At 39.6% G+C, this 22,042-nt stretch overlaps 1 protein-coding gene across 9 annotated transcripts in view; it reads left to right on the top strand.

Annotated features, from left to right (window-relative positions):
* Window positions 1–22,042, top strand: part of plekha5 (pleckstrin homology domain containing, family A member 5) — a 410,437-nt gene that overhangs the window by 22,523 nt on the left and 365,872 nt on the right. The gene's annotated exons all lie outside the window — the stretch shown is intronic.

Raw genomic sequence — 22,042 nt, 5'->3', positions numbered from 1 at the left:
CACAATTCTTTTGAATGGGTGAGGATGTGTGGTCCATGCTTTTTGAGCGTCAGTGTAAAAGCTTCTTGAATTGTTGCAGGTTGTTCTGTGCTATAAAGAAGTCCATGACAGCATGACAAGGTCAGTGATTTACAGTTAATGAATGTCTGTTCTATTTATATTGCATGGAATTAGAGGATTGTAACCTGCATCCACCCATCAATGAAAGATGATGGGCATACTGCAAACAAATCCATTTCAGATGGGGTGCCTTCATATGGCACACCTTTGCAATGGCAAAAAGAGAGAGAGCTTTTGGCTTGACTCTTCTGCTGAAGTCTTTCTTGCAATCTCTCTGCAGTGGCTGCAGTCTGGCCTGTTATACTTCACCCATTGTGTATTTCCAGGAGGTTTTGGGTAGGTCTGTCTGTGGCAGCCATTGTTTCAGTATCCAGCATTTTGCATTATAATGTCTCTTCCTTAGACAGTGACAAACTTTGATTGGTCTCCAAATTATAAGAAATGTATCTTTCTTCACACTCCCCTGAGGGTGTATTGTTTGCTTTTCCCCCTTCACCTTGGAAGGTGGCCTTGAATTTTTAAGTAGTTTGTTCTCATTTCAAATTGCAAAATTTCCAGTCAGTTGAAAAGTCATATTTTTAAAAATAAAGGGGCAAAACCTCGTGATAGTCATGATAGATCTAAAACTAGTTCAGGAGCCTGGAAATCCTCAAATGCGCATATAAGGGATGTGAAAAGAGAAGTTAATGGAGATGAAGAGTACTTGAAGAGCAAGAAAAAACACATAGAAGATAAGAGTAATAGGGCTGGAGATAAAATCCCAGCACCCCAGAAGAAATGAAAGTCGGAGTTTCACAACTAATTTCTATCGGTAATGTAGTTGCATCTGTTATCTCGGAAGGAGAGTACAAGAAATCTTAGTCACATTCTTCATTTTCCATAAAACTGGTGTGAAACTGACTAGTTATTTCAATGACTGTTTCAGTGCTAGATCAACTTAGTGTCAGAGCAGAATCATTTGAGGGGTGGTCACAACAAACTTCCTACAAAAAAGTAATAGAAACACAATCAAAATGTTATGGCAAAAAATATTAAACACTCAAAGCACCATTTAAATATAGACATAGAGGCATTATTCTTAAATTTAGCACTGTTTGTTCACAGTTAAATATGTGTTTTGAGTCTATACCAAATCTTAGATCCATTTTCCAAACAATATACTTAGCATTTGTCATATCACAAATTTCCTACCTTTTGCTTGCCATTGTCAGTAGTAGGAGGCAACAAAGTCTCCCTAATGAGAAGGAATTGGTTTAAGAAGATACGATTAAGCTGGGCCAAGTTATTTATAGTAGGGATTAGTGAGAGTATTCCCGTTATTGAGGAAATGCTATGAGAGATCAAAGTGGTTTTTGAGCAAGGAGGACAAATGATGAAATTAGGCATCACAAGGCTGAAGTCGAGATTAAGGACAATTTTTGCAAGGCTAGGGTGCCTTCTGCATGGTTAGAATTAAAGAACTGGATAGATTATAAAAAAAGGGGCAATTAAGGTGAAGAGCAGTGAATGGGCCTGCACCCATTGTGGTAGTTCAGAAAGCAGACTGGTCTGTTTCAGTTTGTGGAGATTATAGGCAAATGGTACATTGGTGATTGAGAGTGATACTTACTCACTGCCTGCAAGTGAAGGTTTGTTTTCTAATTTAGCCGATGGAAAGATGTTCAGTAAATTTTCATTTGACAAACCTTATTTGCAATTGGAATTAACTGACAAAAGCAAGGAACTGCTTACCATTCATGCACACAAACAAAAGGTTACCATTTCGGGTGCCTGCTGCTCCTACAGTGTTCCAAAGTCTCATGCATCAGATACTAAGTGGGATGAAAGGCATGTACTGCTTCTTAGATGACATTCTAATTAGCAGTAAGACAGGCAGAGAGACAGAGAGCACATTGTAAGGTTTAAGTCTTCGATCAATTTGGCACCAAAGCTAAAATGTGCAAGTGTTGCTTCGTGGTGCCAAGTATATTGGTCATGAAATAGATGGTTAAGATATCCACTCCATGCAGGAGAAGGTTGAGGGGATTTTGAAAGCAAAGAGAACTTAAAACATTCATAGGGATTGTTCTGTAGTATTCCAAGTTCATCCCTAACTTAGCTAATTTGTTTGCTGCACTGTATCGACTGCTGAAAGATGGAATAGATTGGGAGTGATCTAAGGAGTGTCAGTACTTGAAGTGAAGAAAGTACTGATTAGAATGCTGTTTTAACCCCCTATGATCACAGGAAATGATTGGTTTCAGCATGTGATGCCTCACCACAGGTTAGGTGTGGTGTTATTTCACATAATGGAAGATGGTTGGAGAAGCCTGTAGCATATATGCACTTTAACAAAGTTAGAGCAAAATTACTCAAGTTGAGAAAGAGGCATTGGTGATCATATATGGTGTTGCTCAGTTCCACAGGTACTTGTACAGTTGGAATTTCACTTTGTTAACTGACCACCAAGAACTTACGATCATATTTGGTTCAAAGAAAGGGAGTACCATCCCTAGTGGCTGCTTCAGGGATGGGCATTGATTTTGATTGCATGATATTAAATATTGTAAGTCAGCAGAACATGCAAATGTGGACATTCTCTCTAGATTTCCCATGAATACTGGTTCATTCTTAGCCACTGAATTACCTGTGAATTACTTATATAAATGACATGGCAGGGTCTGCCAGAGAAATTAGTGAAGCAGCTCACAAGGATGTGATGCTCAGTTAAGTGCTCAATTATGCCATAAATGGTTGGCCTAAACATCTGTAATGATGAGAAATTGCAGGAATATTTCACACCTAGAAATGAACTGAGCGTAGATTAAAACTGTCTCCTAAAAGTCATTATTCTGCCAAGGTTTAGAGAGAGCTTGTTAAAAGAACTTCATCAAGAGCCCACAGGAATAGTCCATATGAAAGCAGTGGCAAGAATATCCATTGGTATCCAAAGATATAGATAGATAGAAATGTTGAAGAGTTGGTAAACAGTGATGAAGTGCATTTCAGAATGAGAAATGATCCAGTCAAGATTCCTTTCATTCCATGGTTAAATGCAAGAAAACCATGGGAACAAGTACATGTCGATTCCTTTGAAGTGGAAGGGAAGTGGAAGTGTTTTGGTCGATAGCTATACAAATGGATGAATGTTGAGTCTATGCCCAGTATCACAAGTGCCAAAGTTATTGAGGTTTTGAGAAGTTGGTTTGCAATTTAAGGGTTGCCAGAGGCATTGATATTAGATTATGTCAACAGTTTATGTCAGAAGAATTTGAAATATTGAGTGTGAATGGAGTCATGGCACCCAACATCAAATGGTGCTGCAGAAAAAAGTGTACAGGTTTTGAAGTGGCCTTTGCAAAAGTATTTGCTTGGTGACAGGCTAGGCAGTAACTTCCATGTTTCTCTTTGCCACAGGCTGCTGGACAATTTCCTGTTCTGTTACAGAATAAGCTCTCAGTCTACAACAAGTTGCCTACCTTATGAGTTAGTGTTTAAACATGGTCCTAGGACTACGTTTAGTTTGCCTAAGTCTGACATTAATAGCAAAGTAAGAGAAAAGCAAAACAAAGTGAAGAGTCACAATATTCAAGACAAACTGAGAGAATTCAGTGCGTGTCAGAAGGTCATGGTGCAAATCTATCGAGGTGGTGAGGAGAAGTATGTGATTGGAGTTGTTGTAAAGAGACTAGGAGCATTCATATATTTAAGGAAGATTAGAGAGTGACCCTGTCAGTGCTTTTTGCTTGAAAGAGGAAATCTGATAAAGGGAGAGTGGGAGAAACCTATAATCCAAATTCCTTCTACAGCTCAAAGTGAAAGTCAGAAAGAAAATGAACACACAGAAACTGAAAGTTTGCCAGTATCTCAGAATTCACCGGTAGAACAAAGTGAATCAGGGTCTTTGATTAAAACAAATCAATCAGTCACAATCCCAACCATTATGTGGAGTTGGTAGTCAAAGTTCAGGTTTGACACAGTGAGAGATGTTGAGAGCAGTGTCAAGCTTCTAGAAATGGAAAGAAATGCCGAGATAGAGAAAGAAGCCAGGTGGGTTAATCAAAAGTATGGAGAAAGGAAGGAGGAGGAAATTATTGTTTTCGTTATTTCTTATGAAATGATATTTTTGTTAAGGATATTATTGGTGTTAGGGAAAAAAATTGTTTTCCCCATAAATGACTGACAATATTAGTCATATACGTTTTAGCTGTGATTATAGTAACAACAAATTTGCAGCCCAACCTGTTAAATTTCAGTTTAAAAAAAAATCTTTTTTGGGATGTGAGCATCGCTGGCGAGGCCAGCATTTGTTGCCCACCTCTAAATGCCCATGAGAGGATGGTGTATGCTGCCTTCTTGAACCACTGCAGTCCATGTGTTGTAGGTACAGCCACAATGCTACTAAGGAGGGAGTTCCAGGATGTTGGCTTAGTCATTTGTATTCTGTGTTGTGAAATCCAGATTTACCTTGTCAATGAGCGGGGCCCATTAACTCCAAGTACGGACGAGCCTTGGGAGTTTTGCTCATGTGTGGACCTTGTTTTGAATTGTGGTTCATGATTATTTATTCCAGGATTGGGCATAACCAGTCCTTAATGGTAGAGATAAACAGTCTTACTCTTCTATGAATATATGTTCTCATGTAACAATCCTTGCTCTCACAAGGAAATTCTGGCTTTGTTGACATTCTAGCTATTAATTGATCTAATTGAACAACAACAGGAAATAGAGTAACTTTGGATAATAAAAAATTGGTCCAAGTTGTAATAAGACCAGGTATAAGTTTTTTTTTAATTCAAACTTGATGCCACATAAAATCCCACTTTCAGTGTATGGTAAATCAGCTATGGATTTTTGGTTGCAAGCCAGTCTGGATACATTCTGAAAGTTACTTCATTCGGTTTATGTTTTAGTTGAGATAAATAAATTTAACTGCTGGCTGCGCACTTGTGTGCAGTTTGGAGAAGTTGTCAAGAGAAAGTATTAGCTAAGTATCATTGGATCCCCAAAAGTAACATATTCATTAAAACCCCACTTCGAATGAGTCTATTGGACTGGGCGAGCAGTGTTTGAAATCTGAAGTGCTTTTAGAGGTGATTTAATTTTGAATCTCTTGCCCACATGTCTGTCCTTGGCCTACTGCATTGTTCCAGGGAAGCCCAACGCAAACTGGAGGAACAGCACCTCATCTTCCGACTAGGCACTTCACAGCCTTCCGGACTGAATATTGAATTCAACAACTTTAGATTTTGAACTCCCCCCTCCATCCCCACCCCCTTTCCGTTTCTTCCCCTTTCCTTTTGTTTTTTTCCAATAATTTATAGATTTTTCTTTTCCCACCTATTTCCATTATTTTAAATCTATGTCTTTTATGCCCTGCTAGTCTTTCCACCCCACCCCCACTAGAGCTGTACCTTGAGTGCCTTGCCCATCCATTCTTAATTAGCACATTCGTTTAGATAATATCGTCACCTTCAACACCTCTTTGTTCTTCTCTCTGTGACATCTTTTGATTATCTGCTCCTATCACTGCTTGCTTGTCCCTACAACCACACCTCCCCCTTCTCTCCCCCCAACCGCCTCCCACCTTAAACCAGCTTATATTTCACCCCTCTCCTAATATTCACTCAGTTCTATTGAAGGGTCATGAGGACTCGAAACATCAACTCTTTTCTTCTCCGCCGATGCTGCCAGACCTGCTGAGTTTTTCCAGGTAATTCTGTTTTTGTTTTTAATTTGAAGGTCAGAGTAGCATTCAGTATTTAGAGGTTTGTTTCTTACTGCAGAAATTGCAACAAACAATAACTAATAATGGTCATACAAGCATGTTTAACCTTTAAGCACAGCTTTTTAGCTTTCCTTGACACACACACACACACACACAATTTATCTAAATTTACAGTAGGTAAGAGGACATATATTCACATGGGTAAAAGGATATTCACAATTATCTACTAGTGAAATGTAACAGTGATAAATGATTTGTGTGCTGGGAAGTGATGTTGAATTTTTAGCAGCGCTGTCTTTTTCCTTCCCGCCCACCCCTCCCCCAAGCAAAAACACTATAGCAGCGGACATTCCAAGACTTTATTTGTAGATGTAAAGATACCTCATTATAGGGCTGCCTGCTTTCAGCTTTTCTGTTTGTTTAAGTTTGTCAATGTTTGTAGTACTTTTGCTTTTTTATATTCACTATTCATTGCTTGCTTTATCCTCTCAATGCTGGATTGCTTTATTTCAGCAAAAATGTATTCAGTAGGCCTAAAAAGCAATTGCAAAGTACAAAGCTAATTTTGTTGAGTAACAAAAGAAATCTGTTAAATGTTTGCTAGATTATATTTTTAAAAAAATGCAATTGGTGCTGCTGAGTTCGAGGATTAAGGGGGTAGACACTCGGCTTTTCATCTTTGGAACCTGTGTTCAAATTTAGCTCAGGCTGATAACCGTAAATGACCACTTTCTCTGACTTCTCCACTTTTTCTGATTTGTCAAGCTGCATGTTTGACATCAAGTTCTGGATGAGCAGAAGTCTCCCAACTAGTTGGCCTGTATTTCGTGGTAGTAATGACAGCAAAACTGTCAGCATTCTCCATCAATGCTCCTCTGAAAGTGGCAGTAAATTCTGAAGTACGCACATATGCAGGATAATGCAGAAATCCAGAAGTTGCTGTCAGTAGATCCTATGCTCCTCCAGAGGGTGCACTGTTGAGGTCCCACCAAATTGCAATCAATTAAAAATTTATGAACTGTTGAGAACTTTTCACTTAGTCTTGCTGTAAAAGCCTTTGGTAAAGGTTACACCTTGTTGAATGAGGTGGAACAGGGTTTTTAACAGTGTGTTAAGTTCATAATTACTGCAGAACAGCCTCTCTCTGACCCTGAAATTGTAATTTTATATTTGTTGAATGTCAAATTTAGGGGTCAAAATATTTTTTTTCAAGAGCTCCTCTTGAGATTTTGTCAAGGGATACTTTTTGATTTTCAGCGGCCCCTTTTTCATTCTCACTAACTCCTTTATTAAATGATGCAGTCATGTAGTAAAATTACCTTCTGTATTTGTGTTGAATTTAAAAAAAAATTCCTTGTCTAAAGGAGGAAAGCTTGTGTGTGTGTATATAATATATATATGGAATCTATAAATAAGATGTTTTTGTTAATTTATTATAAATAAATCTCCCATTCTCCATTTCCAAAATGAAAACTCTAACTACTTAGCACGTGTAACTTATTGAGAGTGAGTATCACACCTGCAACCCTTTTTTAAAAAATTAATTGGAAGCGATTAGCACTCTCTTGCACCCTTTGGTTTTGTTCTGCCAATTTCAAGTTTCTTTCCCCTCAATACTCTTACTTAAAGTGAGTGCTGACAAACATGTCAAGATACTGACTTCCGAAAGTCCAACTGTGCAATAAGGGGGAATACACACACGTTAATTCTGCAGCATCAAACTAACCAACAAATAACAACTGGTTTAATTTTCATAGACTTCATATTTTAGTGATTTTTTTTACCCCCCCCCAAGCTAATGGACCTCCAGTCATGATCACCAATGTTTAAATGAGACATAGATTGGAACCCCTTAGCACAGAAACACCCTGGTTATATTAAAGACATATGCCACTTTATAGATGCGATGAACTCAGTAATCATACCCACCAATGCCTTTTTACAGTGGACATTGAAAGTTTGTACACATATAGAAACAGACAGCGGTATGCTGGCTGTCCAAAATGTCCATACATGTGGGTCTGTGTTTTCAGGATCTGGGTCTAGGTTTTGATGGGTTTGGTTGCAGGTTTTGAGAGCTAGGGTCCAGGTTTTGATTTGTCTGATATTGTGGATCTGGGATTTGGAGGTCAGAGTCCATTTTAGTAGGCGCAGGTCAGTATCCGGGTTTCGCTGGTTCTGACACTTAGAGGCACTCAGTTTGGGTTTTGGTGTGTCTGGGCCCAGGTTTTCTGGAGTTGTGCAGTCCAGGTCCAGATTTTAGGGGGCGTAGAGAGGTTGTCCAGCTATTGGGGTTTGGATTTTGGATGACCTGGGTCTGGCTTTGGGCAGCTTGTTGTCTGAGCTTTTGGAGGTCAGGGTTTTGGATGTTCATAATTTGGTGGTTTTAGGTCCGGGTTTTGGAGAATTTGGGTCCTCGTTTTGGGACTCTGTGTTTAGGTGTACCAGATCCATGTTTCAGGTGGTCCATATCCATGTTTGGGCACTCCAGGTTAGGGTTTTGTGGCATCCAGGTCTGGGTTTTCCATGCTCTGATTCTGGGTTTTAGGGGTCTGGGTTTTCTGTTTCTAGGTGTAGAGTCAGGGTCCAGTTCAGGGCTGTGAGATCTCGGAGTCTTTCTTTTGTGGGCTTGACGTCAATATTTTATGGGATGTTGGTCTGGTATTTAGCGGTCTGTATCTGTGCTTTAGAGACTTTTGAGTTTTGGTTCTCCCAAATAGGGCTTTAGGAGATTAGTGTCTGGATTTTGGGTATCTAAGCAGTTTTGGGGATCTGCGCTTCAGGTATAGGTTTTGGTGGGCAGAAACCAGTTCTTACCTCTTGTCAAAACGGCCTCTTCAAAGTGATTGGTGATGGAGGCAGCAGGACCAGCCAGAGTAACTGCTCCAGTTTGTCCAGTCACATGTTGCTATCTACTGCCCTTGCTGTTCCTCCAATCATAGATTCTGTCTTTTAAGGAGCAGCTTGGGCGGGTGGGAGAGAAGGAACTTGTGATTGCTGAAGCAGTGATCATGGGATAGACAGAATCTGTGATTAGCGGAGCAGCTTCTCACAGATTCTGTGTCTCCTACGTACTGGTGCAATGTTTTATTTTGCATTTGTTGCCCTTGTCATTAGTTTTTCCTAGACTTTTTTAGGGCAAATTCATCTGTCGCCCCATGTATTTTGATGCCTGGTCAAGTTTGTACATTTGTGGAATTTCACAATTTTATATTTATTTCAAAAATGTATTTTTTACTTTAATCCCACATGTCCCAATCATTTATTTTACTATTTATGAAAATATAACATTTAAGTGAAGGGCTTTAGTGTTTTTTACTTCCTGTTTTTTGATTTGTGAGAATACTTAAATGCAGTTGACTGCTTACTTTGCTGGATGATATCGCTCGCTGGATGCCTGGAGATACCCTTGATTTGGTGCCAGAAACAAATTGATGTCAGGAAAGAGGAAGTCTACGCCACAGAGATTGCTCCCTCTTTATGGGAAGCTTTCTTCGAGATCAGTGGTGAGCGCCATTACCCACAAAGTCTAGCCCAGAATTGGGAAGAGCAAAGCCATTGCCTTTGGGCATCACCCCAAACTCTTTTTCCCTAACCATCCCTCTCCCTGGTCACTGTTTGAGGCTGAAGCAGACCACTTGCAATCTGGCAACCTATTTGCCCTTGAGATGAGCTTCCAACTACACATCTACTCCACTACCAGGGCTGTCTACTTCCCATCTTCATAATATCATCTGCCTACCACTCCCAACCCCCTTCCCCTGCCACCTTAGCTCCCCTATTGATGAAACCTAATCAGGTGGTGTAACATCTAGAAGCAACTATTCCCATGCACTTCTGGCCACCCTCCCATCTCACCTTGAGCACATCCAAGCTCTGCTTCCATGTTGAAGCTCTTACCGCGTCCCATTGACACATTGCCCCATGCTTGCTGACCTATATTGGCTATTGATCTGGCTGCGCCAAAATTTTAAAATTCTCACCCTTGTTTAAGAATCCCTCTGGTCTTGCCTCTATATGATCTCCTGTGTCCCTAGAACCTTCAAGATCTCTGCATCCTGTTCTGGCATCTTGAGCATGCTTGATTTTAATTACTCCACCACTGGTAGCCATACATTCAGCTGTCTGGATCTTAGGCTTTGGAATTCGCTCCCAAACCTCCCCCCCCCTCCCTCCCCCAACATGCCGCTGAAACCTATCATCTTTGACTAAACATTTGATCACTTGCACTATTGGCTCTGATTTTGCAGTTGTAATGATGGCAAAACTGTCACGGTTAGTATTCTGAAACTAACTGTTGGTATCCGCGCATGTGCAATTAAATGCAAAAATCTGGAAGTTGCTGTCCATGCTCACCCAGAGTGTGCAGTTGAAGTTTCTACAGACAGAAACCATCTAGAAATCACTGATTTGCCATGAACTTCCAATTTTTGTTATTAGGCTCACTGTAAAAACACGTGAAAAAGTTATCCCTACTTGAGTGAAATGTAACGGTTTTTAAACAGCATAATAAATTATAATTACAGCCGAGCAAGTGCTCTCGCCCTGAAAAGCTAATTTTATGGTTCTAGATTATCAAAGCTCTTCATTGTGATAAAATCTATACAAATATATGTTTGATATTCCAGCTTCTACCTTAATCCATGTGTATGTCTCAGTCTTTGTTTCACTCTTTGTAAAGTTATTAAAAAGCAAAGTATAATCAGTGCTTTTTACTCCTGGTTTGCTGTCTGAGAGAATTCTTCAGTGTGATTGCCTGCTGAACCTGCTTGATGATATACTGTTATTCAACATTGGAGATCCCCTAGAATTGATGCTAGAATTAAATTAACATTGAGGAAGGTGAAATCCATGCCACAAAGATTGTTGGATCTTCATGGGCAGATTTCATTGAAATCCAGTGGCAAGCACTGTCACTTGGCCACTGACTGCAAAAATGTGCCAGTGTTTCTTTATGGCCCAGTCAAATGTTTCCTCTAATTTTCTCTATCCATGTGCTGAATGAATTTTATGTGCACCAATATCAAGGTGATGTGCACCACCAGTAGAAGCAAAAAACTATATATTTTCAATATTTAAATATAAATATGTTAAATATTTAATATATTAAATATTTAAATATTTTAAAAAACTTACCATAGATATAGAAGGAAAATAAATTAAAACAAGGAATAATTAACAAGGTGCACTGCTTAAGATGTTAATTTGATGAGATCAAATAAAATAAAAAGAAAATTAACACTGCATAATTTTCAGTAGCCTTTTAGCATCTTACATGTATATAATCCTTTGAGGTATAAAACAAAATTATCCGTTTTCTTGTATTTTCTTCTATTATATTTTTAAAAATTCATTCACGGGATATGGGCTTCATTGCCCATCCCTAGTTGCCCTTGAGAAGGTGGTGGTGAGCTGCTTTCTTGAACTGCTGCAGTCCATGTGGTGTAGGTACGCCCTCAGGGAGGGAGTTCGGATTTGACCCAGTGACAGTGAAGGAACGGTGATATATTTCCAAGTCAGGATGGTGAGTGACTTGGAGGGGAACTTGCAGGTGGTGGTGTTCCCATCTATCTGCTGCCCTTGTCCTTCTAGATGGTAGTGGTCGTGGGTTTGGAAGGTGCTGTCTAAGGACCCTTGGTGAATTCCTGCAATGCATCTTGTAGATGGTACACACTGCTGATACTGTGTGTTGGTGGTGGAGGGAGTGAATGCTTGTGGATGTAGTGCCAAACAAGTGGGCTGTTTTGTCCTGAACTGTGTCAAGCTTCTTGAGTGTTGTGGGAGCTGCACTCATCCAGGCAAGTGGGGAATATTTCATCACACTCCTGACTTGTGCCTTGTAGATGGAGGACAGGCTTTGGGGAGTCAGGAGGTGAGTTACTCATTGCACGATTCCTAGCTTCTGACCTGCTCTTGTAGCCACAGCATTTATATAGCTAGCCCATTGCAGTTTCTGGTCAATGATAACACCCCCAGGATGTTGATAGCAGGGCATTCAGTGATGGTAATGTCATTGAATGTCAAGGAGTGATGGTTAGATTCTCTCTTGTTGGAGATGGTCATTGCCTGATACGTGTGCGATGTGAATGTTACTTGCCACTTGTCATGGAATGAATGATGCATGGAATTAAATAATTTTTTTGCTTTCTTTATGCTTGAAATTAACAACTGTTAATAACTTAGCAACTCGTAATAACTTATCTCCTGTTTGCTGCTTCCCACCTGTAGCTTACCACCTCTGCTGACTCGCTGCTTCCCTTCCAAACACTCCCGCTTGCCACCCCTTCCACCTCGCCGCTTCCCTCCTAAACCTGCTGCAAGCGGGAGGATCAGTGAGTCAGGGGAAGTGGCATTCGAGAGGGAATTGGCGAGCGGCGGTTGGGAGTGTCAGAGAGTTGGGAGGGTAGTCTTGGCCCAAGCAGAGCTGACTCTGTAAATCCTTGTGTCCCTGATCAACACTGGATCTTTATCAGCCAACGTGAGGAGCTGAATGCTGCTGGGATAATATCAGTCAAACCGAAATTGAGCCTCAGCAGCAAATATTTGAACTCTGGGTCCCTCAGAAACGACTCACTGATTTGCGGTGAGTCAGACAAGCTCCTCAATTTTTCAAATGGTGGCTCTTTTTTGCCACCATTTCCTTCTACCTGACCTCCCCCTCTCTCCCTGCACTTTCATTGGGTGAGCTACCAGTCAATATGATCACCTGTTGCCACCAGCCTGGCTGGCTGCATCCAGCAAGATCAGGCACCACTGGAAATCTGGTGTTGCCACATCTCCAAGCATTGATTGACAGAGCAACAAAATACTCTCCAATGCCATGTGAATGGCGTTAATAATTAAGTGCACGGCACTTGTTGGGCAGATGTGCAGCCCCACTGCTCAGAGGGAACATGGGTTCAGTGCCACATATTTGTTGATAATGCTCTTAATTTCATTAAAGGTGCAATATAAATGTTATCTCAATCCTATTCCTAGCATGCATGGTCTATAGCACAAAACTGGTGCTAATTCATTGGCTAACAATCTCACTTTGACAATACATGACAATCGGTGTGTGAAGTGAAAAAAAAATCATGTCGCTATAGTAGAGGATGTTGTTTTAAGCTTAGGCTGCGGCATTTTTAGGAAGATCTTGACTTTGGTTGTGCTATATCTGACCTGGGAGTGAATGATGATGTCTGAAAGGGGAAGAGTTCCACTTCTCAGCACAAAAAAGATCCCTCATCTTGAGCACAAACTTTTATTTTGAAAAACTGGTTCAACCTAGTTATATTCAGTGAAATTAAACCTTCAGTCTAGGTGTCATTGCTTTTTTGCTCATTGGCGTGACCATGAAATTTGTTTGAGTACATCAGAAATTGATGTCGTTTCTTCATTGGTTTTAAGCTGCAAATAAAATTTTCAATCAGATTTTTTTTGTTAGTATCAATATAACGATGTCCCCAGTCACACTGCCCTTTGTTGAGTTCCATTAAAGCTTCCAAGTTATTTTTGTCCTTACTTGGGACTGAAGTTAAGGTAACGTGAGTGCAGAAAATTCTCCACAGTTTACATGAAAATATTCCCCGTGCCTGAGCGCTACTTTGTGTCATGGAGATTGACTTGTATGGTTGAATCCCGTGTAATTGTGTGCTGGCACTGAGCTTGCACACATTGTTGGTGTACATCTGAAATGTACGAAGCACACCATATCACTATGCATGTAGAAGGATTCTTGCTTCATCTTTGCATGAGATTAGATCACCTCAACAACTCCTGCTTCATCCAGAACTCATGTCTATTGTATCATGGACTTTCAAAACCACCTGATGATCCCCTTAACATCCTGAGGGAAAAAAAAAGTATTGCACTTCTGAGATATAGATCTCAGGTGTTTTTAATGTCATCACTTAAACCTGAACCAGTTACATTCTCTGGGAGTTCGCTCCATTTATTAGTTATCCTTGCAGCTTTGTGCCATTATCAAATTTAAAATTGTTATAAGCGCCCTATTTCGCATTATTCACAAGTATCGTAATTAGCCAGAGTTCCAGACTGGGACTTCCCAGGTAGAACCTTTTTACTTCCTAGGTAGAACCTTTTTTTAAAAATTTCCATCCTCTAAAGCATTTCCCTGTTCCATCTTTGTTATTTCTTTAAAGAATAACTTGGTAAAGCATCATCTATTCTACCTTAAGTTATTCTGATTGCTGCCTGTGAAACCTGTGCTCTTTAAATGCTTATTTATAATACCTATTATGGCACTGTGCATTTTCCCACTATGTAGGTTGGGAAAACCAGCTTTAATTGCTCGGTTTGTGCCTTACTCCATTTTTGAACTTCGGAATTACATTTGCCATTCTACAGCCTTGGGTACCTTTCCATTACATTAATAGCAGCTCTGAAAATTATCAACCAGTTGGCCTATTTTGGTGAATGTTTAGAGTCACTTACTCCTACCATGCACCTCGATATGCACTTAAATGTGTTCCATGGAGGCAAGTGAGGTTTCTGAACCCACGCTGTGTTCCAGTGGGTTTCCTTCGAAGGGATCACTATGAAGGTCTCCATCCATAGGCAGTACTGAATTAGCGACAAGTGACAAGGCCCTCTCTGCACATGGCCCAGAATTTACCCAACCCTGAACAGTGCTAGCATTACTTGATTAGATATACTATTTGGGAACATGAAGTACTTGTGCTCCTAGAACTCTGGGAAGTGTTCTGTGAATGTGACATTTGGGGCATGTGGACAGAAGTGTGTTGGGAACAACAAATGTATATATGCTTGATTCTTGCAGTCTCCAGTGCCACTGGATGTCAGCTTCTGTGGAGAGCATGTTGAAAGGTAGGGTGTTGGGGAGGCGGGGGATGGGGTGCGATAGATGGTAACATACACAGTGACTAAAACATTTAAGGTCATGGCCATATTATTAATTTTGAATGATAGAGAGGAGAGGCTGCATTCTTCTGAAAGCTCAATAGAACTATCTACCTTCCTCATTAGATAGCATTGCTATACCAATTTGCAGTCTATTTTGTGGATGAGGACTCAAATTTATAGAGGATTAAATTCCACCATTTGCATGCTCAGTAAAGTATATGCCCCTTCTATGGGTTCGAGTTTTTAATAGTAATCAACAGTCCCTGCCTGCTCTCTTCCGTTAAGTATGAAATAGACCAGTAGCAAATGGAATGATGGCAAGATCACTATAATGCACATTATGGAAACATATCACACTTGTGTATGTATATGTTTGTTAATTTCCCTAATTATTCTGCATTTGTTTACGTTTTACCATCTAAAATCCAGGAATACCAGTGCAAGAGTGAAAATAGTTGTCCTCCCCTCCCAAACTTGATTATGTTGCATTACAAGTCCCTTCAATGCGTGAAGTGCTTAACTGTTTTCTGTTGTTGCTTTCCTTGGCTTAATGGCTTATTCACTCACGGATTCATAAAGCCTGAACCCTCTTTCTGTGATATGCATTCGAGATGGCAGCTTCATATTTTGCAGTGCACATGTTAAATGTGTCTAAAGCAGCGTGGCTATGTTAATCCTATTGGCTGAACAAAATACGATGGTACACAATACAAAGTACAGCTTCTATTCAGTCATTTTCTTTGGTAGCTTTTTATTCAACATTTTATTCTGCGCCTCCTTTTATGGTTCTCACATTTGAAATAAGACATTGACATGCTGTGCCATCTCCTAAGAGAGGTCAGGGTGCCTTAGTTGTGTAATCAGCAAATCTAAATATTAGCTGTTGGCAGACTAACACTTTAGTCAATTAGCACAGGTATAGCACAGTAAGTGAAACATTCTTCACTTGTACTGGTATCCATCATATTCTGACTCTCCACAGCTGTTTCAGGGTCAGAGCTGCATTTATCTCAAATGCAAGAGCTACTAATTAATTGGTGCCAGACATCCTCATGACTTTTTTTGTCGTCTTACATAATTGGCGCAGGGAGCTTAAAAGTACAGATAAGCACAGGGCCTGAGCTGCTTCTCTGCACTGTTAGCCACTAATTGCTTTATTAGCCTCACTAACAGCAAGTCCAAAAACAGAGGAAGTAACCCTAATCTCATTATCTCATGTTAGCCTTGGGAAAATTTAAGCAGTCTTGCATATCATGGAATGCCAACGTCGCATCCAAATTGTAGGGACTTATGAAAATGATGGTTAGAAAAAGTTGAGCTGAACTATCAAGTTTGTCTCATTGCCATGGTGCAGCTTAACATGATGATCATCATGAACCTCTGCCCCCTCACCCTGATTTCCTACCTCCCCCCCCACCTGCCTCCCAACTAAGGGCCTTTAGACTAGGTATCAGTCTTGCAACTATCCTTTGATTCATTTTCAGGGCTTCTTGTGCACCATATTTTTCTTACCCAAGGTTTTACAAAAATTTTTCCATCATATACAAATTTGCCACCAATGCTTTCATCCACATCATAGTGAGGATTGGAAAGAACAACATACTTTACACCAGTATCTGTAGACACTATTAGCAACCAATCCCCATGCAGGACCATTACCATTATGTGAATGTAGCCAATTCCTTAGTCAACTCAAAATCTGAATGTTAACCCCAAAAGGGTCTAATTTTCTAAGTGACCTATCATGGCATTTTGTCAAAAGCTTTTTGAAAATCCAGATAAACGATATCAACTGGACTACTTGTATCCAGCAATCTGGTAGCTTCCTCAAGACATTCACCCGTTTGGTAAGATATGGCCATATTTTCCAGAAACTAAGTTGAGAGTCTCCAATAACTGCTTCTGTCAAATTGGTTGTACTTTTAATAGGATGACTGGACATCCCGGTTTGGCCAGGGACACTCTGGATTTTTCACCAAACATCCCGGTGTCCCAACAGTTTTCTTCAGGTTGTGCAAATGCCCGGGTTTTCAGCCCCTTTAACCCACCCCTCAGGTTTTGTCTAGGGAATCAGCTGGGTGATGACAGATTGACAGTAGCATCCACCAACCGGAAATTGCAATTGTAGAGGTAGCACCAATCAGCACTGAAGGAATGTGGCAGGCAACCAAATTTCTCATTTGAGATTTAAAGATTACCATGTGTTTTCCTGCAGTGTCTCTGGTTCTTCACACTTTAGGTATGCTCACTAGTTTCCAGCTTCTGGTTGGCTGAAAACATCTATTGTTTTAAGTAGAAGAACCCATCGTGACATCGTGTGTAAATGTCCATGAAATGAGCAAAGCTTTTAAATGGCCCCATGATTTTGTTTCTCCTGATAAGTGAGTAAGGTTGTTCTGTCGCCACTGGGTTCTGACTCCCTGCAGATGGGCCCATGCCCTCCTGCCCAATCAAACAGTTGCAAGGGGCCAGGCCACAGGAGCCATGCATCCCTGGGTCCCAGTATTTGATTCCCATTCAGTCAGGAAAGCACCTGTAGCAAATGATACTTGAAGCAGCGATTTTCCTAACCTGACATTGGTTTGCTACAGTACTGTCCCCCTATAGGTTGTTTGGAGCCAGTACTGTGGCGATATGAGGACAAAATGACTGGTGAGTGCAGAGTTTATAATAGCTGCGTGACAAAGCCAACTATATTGGACCTCAAAAATACCTTCAGCTATTTGGTCCAACCTCTTGTGCAATGTCATCTCAAGATACAGACATCAAAACTTGACTACTCCTTGAACCCCAGTAGATGGAGTTGAACCCTGCCCCCCCCCCCCCAAACTTGGCTTCCCTATGTTAACTAGGGTGCACCCTGTACTGGGACAACAAATAAAGAGGCAGCTGGAGTTTGAGAAACTTCCTGAGGCTTTCCTTCATAACCATGTAGGTTATAATCAATGTCGTTCAGTCTATCTCTTAAAGGCATAAACCAGATAATAAAGGCAGAATCCCTCTGGAATGATGAGATAACACTTTCCAAAAAGGCATAACTTTCTCCAAAATGTCTTGGTTATTGGAGAGAGCCAATGAACATTTGGATTTGGCCACTAATTTACTTGAATGTCATTTTATGTACAAACCTATTAAATATGATATTAACCAAATCCTGATAGATTTTTACCAAATCAACTTGTTTAAGAAAAGCTCCAACAAGTTAACTTTGTTATAAAATGGCTTGATAAAATCATAAAATAGATTTTATTTTCGATTCATAATTTAATAAGGAAGTGCTGACTAAGCAAGCAATTCTCTCCTTAAAGCCTCGCTTTCCCCTAGAGTTCTGAAAAAGATTCCTAGAACCTCAATAGATGGAATAGCAAATTTTAATTTCAAACTAAAACAGGATACAAGCTAAATTTGAACTTATTCGCTGATGTTAACAACCGCCAGAGACCAGGGTAAGATTTACAAATGTGTTTTTTACGTTGCTTTCTTAGAAGTAAGTACTTAAATTTTTGATCCCTTTCTAGAAAGAATAGAATAATTTGCATTTCTGTAATGTTTTTCATGACTGTCAGACATCCCAAAGTCCTTTACAGCCGATGAAGTACTTTCTTTGAAATGTAGTCACTGGTATAGGAAACACAGCAACCGATTTGTGCACGGCAAGCTCCCACAAATAGCATTTTGAGAATGATCAGTTAATCTGTTTGGTGATGATTGGGGGATAAATATTGGTCTGGACACCAGGGATAACTCCCCTGCTCTTGTAGGATCTCATGACAAATGAAACCTTGGTTCAGTTTTTTCTAAGCAAGTCAAGCAGAACTATCATTGAAGCAGAAGTCTGTGGTTTGTAACTGCTGTCTTTTTGGTTAGCTTTAGTGTTGCCAACTCTGGCAGGACATATTTATGGAGCTGTCATCACATGACCTAGCTCCAAGTGTTGCTCCCCCAGACTCATGCCATTGGTTACTTAGCATGTTAATCATCATGGAGCCCCACCTGGCACCCTAACTTTTAATTGTTTCTCGCATATAACCAACATCAAACTAATGGGCCCCAAATTTATGATATGCTGTTCTTTGAGAATATTGGTACCATATGGGCTTTCCCCAATCCATGAGAGCAATCATAGACTCTAGAATAGCTAGCAGACACTTTATTTATTAGGTTTGTGAACTGTTGACAAAATTTACACCTCCAGTCTGCTGAGCATGTAAAGCTGGCCTAGCACTTGAGTGTTCTTCTGATACAAACAGATAGATGCAAAGCAATGAGTTGTGTAGGGGCAGAGAGAGCAAGCCTCTTGAGGGGGAAAATTGTTGAAAGGAGTTTGAAGAGTCACCTTGTTGAGGTGAGGGAAGTATGGAGTGCACAAAAATAGAGGAGGGAGAGTCTTTGGTTCTGCTGGTTGCAGGAAGGGTGGCTTAATAAGTATAGTTAATACAACCACCTTAGAGCTTTCTATAAGCAGAACTACAGGAAATTTGAGTATTAGAAAATAATGGCTTGCTTGATCATCTATTTTGAATGATTGGTGAGCACCACCTTGTATGAAGTAATGTGACGAGATGTATCTGTCTCTGCAGAGTAAAAAGGAAATGCTTGCTCTTTATTTGGTCATGGTATGAATTACAAGTTGAAGATTGGATGAAGAAGTAATTTCCTTTTTGTGCCTACTGGGACATGAAAAAGCAATTTATTTTCTGTTTAGTTAAAAACCAAAATGACTTTCACCACCAGATGAATTTAAATTTAACTTTTACTTAGTAATTTTGGTAATTAAATGTTTCAAGTTAGTGGACCTTTTCTAATCACCTTCACTGACTGCCATCTGTTTTTCAAATCTCAGCTTTATAGTTCTGCACATCCAAATGCAAGATCATTCAAAAAAAACCCCAGAATTTTTAATTTAAGCATTCTCCACACTAGAAATGAAGCCTAGCTTTAGAGATATGATGTTCTTAGTGCACAAGTAAAATATTCTAATGTGAGAGAGGAGTGATGCCATATGTACTGTAAACTCCTATGTCAGGTCCATCAAAAATGGTTATATTTTCTGCTTTTCATGTTGTACACCAGGATAGTCTTCAATCTGTCCAGTAGAGCAGTTTGAATTCGATTGCCCTTGTTATTTTCACATGTATTCTGCTTTCAAGTCAGGTTTTTTTTGATGTAATAGCAGTGTAGGAGTGCAAAAGTTGAGATTATCAGAAAAATTGAATAAAACCACTTAAAATTAAGAGGAACGGGCTGCAGTTTAGGTTTTCAGAAATTTGAGGGCTTTCCAAGTTCTTGGAGCTTTTGACTTTTAAGCTGCTTGCATGGAAAACTGCATTCCTGCCAGCTTTAGCACAGATTTGGTAAATTGCAAATTTTTACTGTAGATTTCTGCACATAATATTTTTTGGCAGGCTAGTTCTGACAAGTAGTGTCACACCTTCTAAATTGTTCTCCCTTGGCCTTATGGTGTGTAGAGGGATGCTAAAATGATGGAGACTGATTGATTGTTTACTCTGTAGAGTGTTCTTCGCTTTCATTCAGCAAATAAAATCTCTGCTCGACAAGTTCCAGTCCTACCCACTTATCATTTTGAGGGCACAGGTTTTGGGGTTTAAGAATCACTATCAGCTTATCCTTAAATTAAATAAACTGGAGCAATGATGCAAGTTCACAAATGTGAATAGGAGGCAGTGTACTGAATCATGGTAGCATTTGTGTTCTGAGCAAATAATTCCTGTTATGCCTTGAAATCTCTAACTTTTCAACATGTTCCTCTTGAATTGCTTTAAAATTTTAAACAGAGAAACTTTATTTTTAATAAGCACAGACTAATATGTTTTCAAGTATATGGTGTTATAAAATGCCATTTTTATCGAAAATGGCTTTATTATTTTATTGAGTGGGCTGAAACCACTGGATAAATTAAGACTGAACAACAGCAATTCAAATGCTAAACAACTTCTAAGATGGCCAAACATTTGCATAACTGTACCCTACAAATTTCAAAGCTATTAGAACAAAGCTATTTGACTATTAGTCTAGAGATTGTCTCATGTAGGCCGTAAATTTAGATGAGTGTGAATGACCTGAACAATTCACAAAACATCCACATGTGATCTGTGTATTCAACCGGGCATGGAACAAGCCATCAGACTCTATCATTCAGGACAGTAAACCCTGGCTGAAAAGGGAACTGCTCCAACCATAATCTAATCATTTCCAAACAATGGACCAGGGATCAACTTGCTTTGACCATGGTTGGGTAACTGGTCAGTTTGTGAGAGATTGTGATGAGTCAACTGACCCTTTGGTGTTTTAAGAAGCTGCTTTTTTCCAGCCCAGTCAAAAGAACAAAGAGTCTTGAGTGTAAGATCAGACAGACCCTGAGTGGGCATTCTATCTCCAGCCATCCTGCAAGTTTATACCCTGCCTGTTGGTGACCAGCCATATGCTGTGGATAGTGTCTTCAAAAATCAACTCAGCAGCTACTGACTTGAGAAAATAAAAGATAGAAATCGTCCATCACCATTGTCTCAACACAATACGGACAGAGCATCAAACCCTGCCTGAAACCATCTAAGTCATCAGTCTACAAGATCCTTATACAAGTGACATTTTTTTGGGCACTTACCCTTCCATTTTGTAACATTTTTATGCATATATGAGCATTTTTGTTTTTATTATTTTAATTATATCGGGTGTAAAGCACAATAAATATTCTCTTGTAAAACCTACAAGAAAACCTGTCTGTGTGTGTCTTTTACAGTCACAGCAGTTAAACAGTCATTGAATTGGCAAGCAATTTTTTTTAAAGAACACCAGTTGCAGTCAACTGGAGAGTGGAAAAAGAGGGGACCCATTCCACCACTTTTCACCTGACCATAAGATTTGTTTAATCTTTGGCATAACCAGAACCAAGAGCTTAAAGATCAGTTCCTACAGAGTATAGAATTCACACCTTAATGCAAGAGACACCTTAATGCAAGAGACACCTTCAGTACCAATCATACCATTCACCAATAAATTTGCCTCTAATATATTTTACTATATTATGTATAATTCCTTTACTTAATACTCACCTAATATTGCACATTCTTATGAACCACAGTGTTAACATCATGTAATATCCACCTACGCGTGCACAAAGTACTAAATTGTTCAAAGCTAAATAAAGATGAGTTTTGCAGGCAATTTCTAGTTACATTGGGCAAGACTTATAATGGACCAAATTAGAGATGGAAAGGAGAGAAAAAAAAGGCCAAAATTGCATTACTTCCTTTTCATTTAATTACTGTATGAATATTTTTTCAACTGTAACTCCTAACTACAGCATTTTGCTTTTGTGTATTGGCATAAAGGTTATTGTGCTATAGTTTTTATAAATATTTATACATGATGTAATAGTCATTTCACAAT

The sequence above is a fragment of the Carcharodon carcharias genome, chromosome 13, assembly GCF_017639515.1.
Source record: "Carcharodon carcharias isolate sCarCar2 chromosome 13, sCarCar2.pri, whole genome shotgun sequence".
NCBI classification, from domain to species: domain Eukaryota; kingdom Metazoa; phylum Chordata; class Chondrichthyes; order Lamniformes; family Lamnidae; genus Carcharodon; species Carcharodon carcharias.
Note: the sequence above shows the minus strand (reverse complement) of the source record. Positions and strands in the feature narration are given on the sequence as shown.